The sequence below is a fragment of the Accipiter gentilis genome, chromosome 23 (assembly GCF_929443795.1).
Source record: "Accipiter gentilis chromosome 23, bAccGen1.1, whole genome shotgun sequence".
Classification (NCBI taxonomy): domain Eukaryota; kingdom Metazoa; phylum Chordata; class Aves; order Accipitriformes; family Accipitridae; genus Astur; species Astur gentilis.
Genome location: NC_064902.1, coordinates 20,085,303 through 20,094,068, shown reverse-complemented (window position 1 = coordinate 20,094,068; position 8,766 = coordinate 20,085,303).

Below are 8,766 nucleotides of genomic sequence, written 5' to 3'. Positions count from 1 at the left end.
CCCGAGGGGTACCCGCACAGACCACCCTGGGGACCTGTGTTTTCACGGGCTGCCGCTAGGAAAAGGGCTTTGGTAAGGGGTAGCCTGGTACCGGTGTCAGCTTGTCAGTGGAGAAGCTATTTCGTGGCTGTAACAGGTTGCAGAATTCCACCTGAGCTCAGAGACTTCGTTGCTGCGACCACTGGTTGAGGTCTGCTTTTCCCAGGCACCGTGTTATCCCTGCCCGTTACGTAAAATACAACAAATAAAAGCAGCCTCTTGTACTTGACCCACATTTCTGAGGTCCCTTTTTCTTCCCTTTTTTTTTACTCCCCAATACCTGCATTTCAGTCCAGACAAGGAGCAGAGACAGGACATTTCTCCTTCCCACGCCGCTCCAAGCCCAGCCCAGCAGCCGGTGCTGTACTGGGCCCTCCAGGCACTGCTCTGATGAGCAGCCAGCTACCGCATAGGCAGGAGTGTTGGGTTGGTTTTTTTTTTTTTTCTCCAAACGCACAAAACTTAGTTTTTAAGGGTGTTTTTTAAATGGCGCTTTGGGGAATAATTACCCTTTATGCTACCTCAAAGAAGTCCCCAGCACACTTAGCACTACCCTCAGAGGACCGTGCATGTTAGGAAAATACGCTGGCTTAAGCATCCTGTAAGTAATACGAACTTTAACTGATGGTACTTAGTGCAAATGGGCCAACGGTCACATGGCCGAGTCTCCTAATGCCATTCAGGATATTTTTGCACCAATTGCAGCCTATTCATCAAAATAAAATGCCAATAAGGAAAGCATTACAATGCTTTCAGAGGGGAATGCGCAAAGGAAAGTAGGTGAATTCTGCCCCCAAATGGATATTCAATCTTATAACAAGTATTGTGTATTAAAAAAAGGAAGCGCCTTGGCTCCTCGCCATGCTGCGATCATAGGGCTAATGCTTTATCTCCATTATCTTTCAACTGCACTCCCGCCTCCGTTGCATGCGGACACCGAAACGAAGTAACTCATGGCCTGCTAATCAGGATCTATTTCATTAGGTTGTCCTCTAAAAATGGTAGCCTGTGTCCAGTGCTCTGATAAGAGCAGGGCAGGATGCTGCAAAGACAGGAGCTGGGGCTGCAAGGACTGAGGGAACACCCTGGGGCATCTGAATTTCCCTGGGAGGTTTCTTGCCTTGGATATTTTTATTTAGGGACTGTAAGGAGCAGGGTGGGAGAAGCTAAAGGTGTGTGGGGAGTACCTCCTACTTGCACAGCTGTGAGCAGCATCACCCAGCCTGGTCCTCCCTGGGACACGCTGGATCTGTGCCGTGCTCAGCCCCTCTGGTGAATGGATTAACTGAATGTTTCTCTCCTCCTTTCCGTACAAGCAGCCAGCCGTGGTCCTGGCCTGGGCTTGCGGTGTTTGCTCGTGCAGCGCATCCTGAGATGTCTGGTGGGGTTACCTGATGCTGCAGGGACCCGAGGGTGAGGGGACCCATAGCTCAGACCTGTTACAGCCAATTGCAATAGTTAAATCATTTTTAAGAGAGCGGGGTTTTTGCTGTCTACATCCTGAGCTCATGTTTTCCAGCTTTTTCTCCGTGACTCCGAGGATGCAGCAGGTACCCCTCCTATTTTCACCACCCCTCCCCAAGTCTTTTTAAGGAGAAACCGAGAACCTTGGCCGTCTGACCCCAGGACACGGTGCTCTGAAGAAGCCAGTTACCTGCAGTGAATCCTGCGGGAGCTGGCAGCCCCGTGGTGGCGAGTCGTGGGCTTGGGATTCACCTGCAGGGAGCAATTGCCACGTGCAAGAGACCTTTGCATTCCCAGCTGAGCTGCCTGCATCTACCTGGCAGCAGCGCATGGGGATTTCTGGCTGCTGTGGCCATCCCATGGAGGATCTTATACCACTGGTACAAAAGCCAGGTGTTGAAGGGCCACCGAGAGGATGGGTCTGGCATGGTGGGGGGCCCAGACACCCATAGGTGCCAATGGCTGGGAGATGTCATGCAGCCCGTGGTTGCAGGGATGCGCGGGGGACACCGAAATCGAAGCCCGCAAGGCTTTTGGATGGGAGGGCAGGAATGCAAAAAAGCTCTTCCCTGTTCCAGACTGTTTCCATCCCAGTCAGTCCCGTCCCTGCCGACACCACAGCAGGGCCCTGGCTCCTCACACCCATATCGGTGTGTATGTTTTTTTGTTTAAACCATTACAAATGTAAATGATCCTTCTCAATTACAAAAGCCTGTGCGAACTGGCATCTTTAAAGGAAACTCTGCAAGAGCTCCTGGCACAGCGCTGCTTTGAATATTTGGAAGCTTTGCTAAGTCTCCTGAAACAAAGGCAGGCGCAACCTCCTGCTCCTCCGCCTCTACGAGTGCACACCGAGAGCCCGTCGCTGCTGGAACGGTAACTGGGCGACACGAGGGGTGGCAAGGGACGGAGAAGCCACCTGCCTGGGACAACAGCAAGGGCTGCGGCAGAGCAGCACCTTAGGAAACATCTTCATCGCTTCACCGCTGGAGTTTCCCTCCGGATTTTCCTGCTTTTGCCCGGCTGCGGTGGCCTACGCTGCTTCTTTTTTTTCCTTATTCTCCCACACAGCCTCTCTCAGGTGGCTAATTCTGCACTAAAGATGCCCCAGGGCAATGAGCTGCAGTCCTGCTGCTCCTCGCCGCTCAGGCTGAACTGCCCGCGGCCGGGCGCTTGTGCCGAAAGGATGCGTGCGAGCCATTCGAACGCCGCATCGCCTGGCCGGATTGGGCCAGATGGAAGTGAAGCGAATGGTTAAATAAATGCGGTGGCCGCCTGTACGCAGTGTGATAGTACTTCCAAAACAATGAAATGTATTATTTCAGATTTGATATCTGCTATCAATTGAGATTGAAGGTATTGATCCGGGCTGATTGCTGGGGACAATCAGAAAGTGGACGGGTAATTGACTGTCATGTCATTGATCAGGTACTGCAATTCACAGCAGCCAACATTATTTTCAAGTACTTCGCAGCATCTCCTCTAGTAAAGAAATACAGACTTTAAGTAACAAAGTGACTTACATGTGCTGAGATTTAGAGGGTGGGTGAGGCCATTCTTAGCCAACATGTCATTGCCTTAACCAAACTGAAAGGTTGTCAGGAGGAGAATGCCAGGGCAGGAGAGTATGGATTTATGTTTGCACGGGTGTCACTGTGAGCCAACACGGAGCTGTAGGACCATCTCACTCCTTGCTGCTCAGCTGCAGCAGATATTAAAGGAGGACCTCCGAGACAACGAAGGCACTGTACGTGGGCCACGTGCCAGGAGAGTGTGACCTCCTCTCTCTAGGTTGTTTAAAATGTTAAAGCAACAAATATTTTATACTGTGTGTTCCACCAGGGCTCACTAGCAGCTGATCCAGAAAAACCGTCCTGGGAGAGGAGCAAATTGGGAAACATCCCAAGTTGCTGCAATCAAATCCACAAAAAGCTCATATAAAATTTTTACATATAATCAGAAGGATGGAAAAATTACCTTATTCCCTGCTGTGCACTTCAGATTAATATAGCCAAACATTATTCAATCCTAATACTTACGGTGACCATGAAACATCTTCCTGTACTTACTAGGAACGGGCAGATAAAATGGCTTTTCTCCTAGAGGACATGTATCTGCTGTTGGTTTTTAATAATCTGCTGTATGTGCTGTTAGTTTTTAATAATCTGTACTACCTGACTTTCCTGTTCCTCACCTGCAAGCTCTTTTGGGTAGGGACTGCTCCCTGTGAATAGAGGTCGGGGGAAATCAATGGGATTTAGCTGTTCAGTGAGATTCTTGTGCCTAAATACCTTAGTGGTGCCAGACCGTGGAGTGGGTTCAGGGATAAAGGTCCTAATTTTGACTCCACAAAACCCCAAGCCTTGGGGCACTTCACCTTCCCCAGCTGTGAGGCAGAGGGATGTCTCCGGTGCTGCTTGTCCTGGATGTGCTGTGCAGCTTCTTCAGGGATGCTCTCTCCAAAAAACCCAAGCCCCAGAGAAGCCCGAGCTCTGAAGCAGGACTCGGTGGGAGCATTTCTAACTGGTACAGTATTAACTCCAGGCATTGCTGCACTTCTGTGCTCGCTTTGCTCCAGCAGCACAGCCAGACGTGCACGGTATGCGGACTGCTGAGGTTTGTATCGCAAAAGCAACGTTTTGCCGGTCCATAAAGTTCAGCTCACGTGGCTGCTGTCTCCCAGCACAGCCCAGCACAGTTTGCAGGTGTCCCAGCCCATCCCAGAACTGGTTGCGTTTCAGTCGTGGCTAAAGCAAAGCAGGCTGCAGAGCAGAGGGTTAGCACGCATGCAGGTTTCCCCAGACGTTTTCCACCTGAACGTTGCGTACAGGCAGATTTGGAGGTTTTTGTGTGTTTGTCTCAGATTTCCCAATGTCTGGCAGCCTGTTGGGAGCTGCCAGATGTCCAGAGACGCTGACCTCGCCCGCTAAGCATGCACGAGCTCTTCCATGGCAGGCTCAGAGCAAGTCCAGTGCCTCCAGCATCGTGGGCCGGCTGCGCACGTGCTGTCTGGTCCTTTTAAGAGCCGGTAGGAAGCCCAAGAGATGCCAGGGTTTCTGCCTATGCACTGTGCCAGCGGCACAGCCGGCTTCGGTAGGCGTGATGCACCCTGAAGTCCTCCTCCTGGTGTGCGGCACTATTTTTTCAAGTCATTTTAGCGGTGTTCTAGGAGCAATATATTGGTGGAAAACCACGTGCGGGAAGAAGCCAATGGATTTTGCGCGCACGCGTAAAGCGTTGCCTCCGAGAGATCCGTGTCAGTGCGTAGCCTCTGCTCCTCGAGCACTTGCTCCAAGCCCCAGGGCTGGCTCCTTGCTTATAAATGAGACTCAGTGAGCTGCCCTTGGCTGTAGCCAGATTTCTGATTTCCTTCCCGGCTTTCAGACCGTCAAACTCCATTTCAGTACGTTTTGGGCACTTCTCACCCACCGCAGTTGCTAAGCTGAGCCGAGCTGCTTTCCTCGCCTCGGGTTTCGGTCTGTTAAACAGCTCAGCCCAACCTGCTTTTGATTTGCTTCATCTTGACTTTTTGGTGCCGCCGGCGAACCGAAACACCCATCGCTCGCTCGCTCGCGTCTCAGGGCTGCCCGGGGGTTGGGGAAGGCGGCTGAGGCACCCAACTTTCACGGGGACGGGCGGCAGCCCCGCGGGCATCGCTCGTGAGTCAGCCGTCGCCACGCTGGGCAGCCGCGGGCGCCTGAAGAGGTTTCTCATCCCACCCGAGTTTCCTTTCCTGGGAAGCGAGGTGGCTCTGCCGGGGCGCGTGGGCTGCGCGAGCTCCCGGGGAGTCAAACCCAAACTGAGCTGACGGAATAGCTGTAGTCTCAAGCGCCCAGAGCAAAAAAAACCTCCCGTGCTGGAGGCTTAAAATGCTGATTAGACAGAGGTGGCTGGCCGCAGGTCACAGCCGAGGTGCTGGCTCAGTCCGCGGTTAAATGTGCAGAAGAAACAGAAAAAATGCTGTACTAGATCGGGTCAACGGATACGTGCTGCTTTACCCCCTCAAATTTTGCTGCTAATCCAAACAGTCCCATACTGGTGGGTTTGTGGAAGTGTAAGACTGGGCTCCCCTCTGACTCTTCTGAAAATAACCTCTGTGAGGGCTCCATACGTGCTTCTGAGTGAAAAGCAACTGCGCTCTTCCCGTTACACCTGCTGGAGAGAGGGTGAAGAGAAGGAGGAAGAGGAGGGTTGGCTGAACCAGCAGTTAAGCACTTAGGGACAAAAAAAGGAAAAAAAATTAAGATGTCACAGCATTAATTTACACAAAATAAGAAGCATTTCTCCTTAGCGAGTGGATATATTGCAGGAATATATTGCAGAACAAGCAGGGCAAACGCATGCCACAGCTTAGTGAAACAAGAGTTAAACAACATCAAATCATTCCCCGTGATGGATCATTAAGAATGTGGAGCCTAAATGTGCGGTAAGATTACAGCATCGTGCAGATGTTCCTATACCAGCAGCTTGTTTTGCATATTGCAAAGTATATATGTAATTCCTAGTAGCAAACGCACGCAAAGACTAGCCCATCCTATGGAGAAAGCACATTTGGATTGTTCTACAAGGTGAATTTTGTGGGGTGGAAAGGACTGATCTAAACTGCTGCTGCCTGGGATTGCAGCTGCCTCTCGCTGGCAGCGGGCCGTGTCTGCCTGCGACCTCTCCACCTTCGTCCAGGCGCGGTTTACAGGAGGGACAGATAAACAGGGAGTGAGATGGGTTAAATAAACAAGAGAGGGGGACTAAGTAAGTAAATGCCGAGGATTTCTATTTTTTTTTTTTACATGTAGATATTGTAACAAAATTTAAGGCAACGTTCCTCCTGCTAATTAGTGTTTCCACGGCGCTGCAAAAACTACAGCTGTAGGAAGAATTCAGGAAAAGTAATCAGCAGCACAATTAAGCAATCTGCCGTAATGACAGAACACAACATTAGGGTAGAATAATCAGAAACATATATATTTTTCCTTCTTGATTTTCATTTCCCACCCAATGATTTGCTTTTGCAGGGTGTATATATAAAGCGATGCCCGACAGAAATGCCCGTATTTGCCTGCTACAGCTTGCAGATCTTGCTCCAGTGAGGATGGCCGTGTTAATTCTTGCCAATCACTTGCATTTAATGTTATTTTTACTATATTTTTTGAAAATCCAATGTTCGACCTGCTTTCATCCTAATTTTGCCAGCCTGTCTGCCTGATGTAAACTCCTCTAACTTAAAGGGTCCAACTCCTTTCACTGGGAGGTGTCAGTCCAGACCAGAAAGCCTGGAGCTGAGGTCCCTGTATTCCTGCCAGCCATCCCACCCTAGGAAGCAGAGCAGGGAGACGGTTCACACAGTGTTTCTACAACCTCCAGCTCCTGCTCAGGCGAGGAAAACGTCGACACCTGTGAGCAGGTAATGAGGGAAGGGGCCTGACCTGCTTCAAGCTGTTTTCCCAGAGCTCCCCAAGGCTGTAAGAGCCCAGGAGGAAGGTAAGCTCCTCTGTAGAGGGGGTGGTTTGGAAGGGGAAAGGGAAATACAGCCCCTGAGAAGAGGGTCCCATCCATTTCAGCTCCGTGGACATCAGGGGCTTGCGGCAAGGAGGGGGAGCCTGTTGTTAAAGGACGGTGAAGCACGTGGGATCGCCGGTGAAGGCGTCTGGGTGGAGAGCTCGGCACGTGCTTTGTTCGGCTGGGTCGCGTTGATGCCCTGTTACCCTCCCACAGTCGTGTTTTTCCTCCCTCTCCTTCACAGATGGAGCTTTTGCTTATTAGTGCTCCTTATGGAAAGAGTTGGTTGGTCCTAGATGTTCTTGGGAGAAGTGGCTCAATTTGTAACCGCAAGGGAGGGCCTTAGGTGTTTGACTTTACGCGTGGTTGCTAAAAACATAGCTTCCATCAGAAATAAGCTAGAAAATGTGAATATGTTCCATTGATGCATCTTTATATCTTTATAAATACAGTCCTCTGGTTTGCATTTTACATAACCTAATGAAATGACAGCTATAAAGTTATGTATTGGGAAAATTAAAATCTCATGATAATGGGACAAGAGCAGCTGGGAGCGTAGTACCTGTATAACGTGAAAAGCTTTTTTTTTTTTTTTTTTTTTCTTAAGGGATAAGCTTAGGATAAAAACTTTCAAAATCACTCAAGACTGAGGAGTCCGACACCCCGTGATGTGCAGGAAGATGTGGGTTCCAGCCCCTTTAGGCAATAATCAAAAAAATCTTAGTGCCACTTAAATCAGTTTCTGATATTTCCTTTTGCATGACCAATACAGATCAGGTATCTTGGTGGCCAGATTCTGCTGTCACTCAAGCTGGGGAAAAGCGACATTACCACTATCCCTTCCAGAAGAGCTCTCCTGAGTTCAGAGCTGCTATTATTCTGCATGTTCCTTTTTCATCTGGGAGACTCTCTTGCCAACACGCACGCACACACACACGCAGAGCTGTTCCTCCTTTTCCCATGTGCCCACCTAAGTGGAAATCATCGAGAGCACGGGGTCCAGGGAGCAGAGATGTGTCTGCAAAACTCGCTCGCGAAATCCCAAACCATGGAGGAATGCTGGGTTAATTTTTCATCTGAGTATCAGCTGAAAGTAATATATACCCCAAATTAATGCAGACAATGCCTAGTCTGGTCTGCAGGCCCTCTGTATTTTTGAATTCTTTTCTACTAAAACTCAATAAAAACATGGGGGTGGAAGGTGCTGCTGGGAATTTGCTTTTTGTTCTGCTTAAGTGCTGTATTTCTCAGCAGTCTTCAAGTTTCTCAGCATGAAGATATTGTTACATCAGAACTACCGTGGGTTTAACACAATTCTCCATTTGCAGGCAAATGGATGTATTGTGTTGGGGCTTATCCACAGAGGACTGTGAAACTACAAATTACAACCCAGCTGCATTCTCTTAGCTGGATTTTTTATTTTTTCCCCCCATGTGCCTGTGAGTCCTTCCCTGTTCACGAGTCGAAGGTGCAAGGAGAAACTTGGGTGAGAAAGAGGCATAGGCCCAAATTCAAAAGGGACCCTCCTGACCGTGCGGGAGATCCTGCCTGTGTCTGTGGGTGCTGCCTCTGGGGTGGCTGGTGCCTTTTCTGAGCTGGGTGGAGCTACGATGTTTTCCATTAGCAGAGGGTGCGATACCTTCGGATTGAGTCTTTTTGCGATTGCCTGGAGACTTTGGTCCTTTAACTCCCCCTAGAAAACCAGGGCAGCCGGGGTAATAGTCAACATATCCACTGAAGCTTTCCCCACGAAGGAGAACGGGTCTA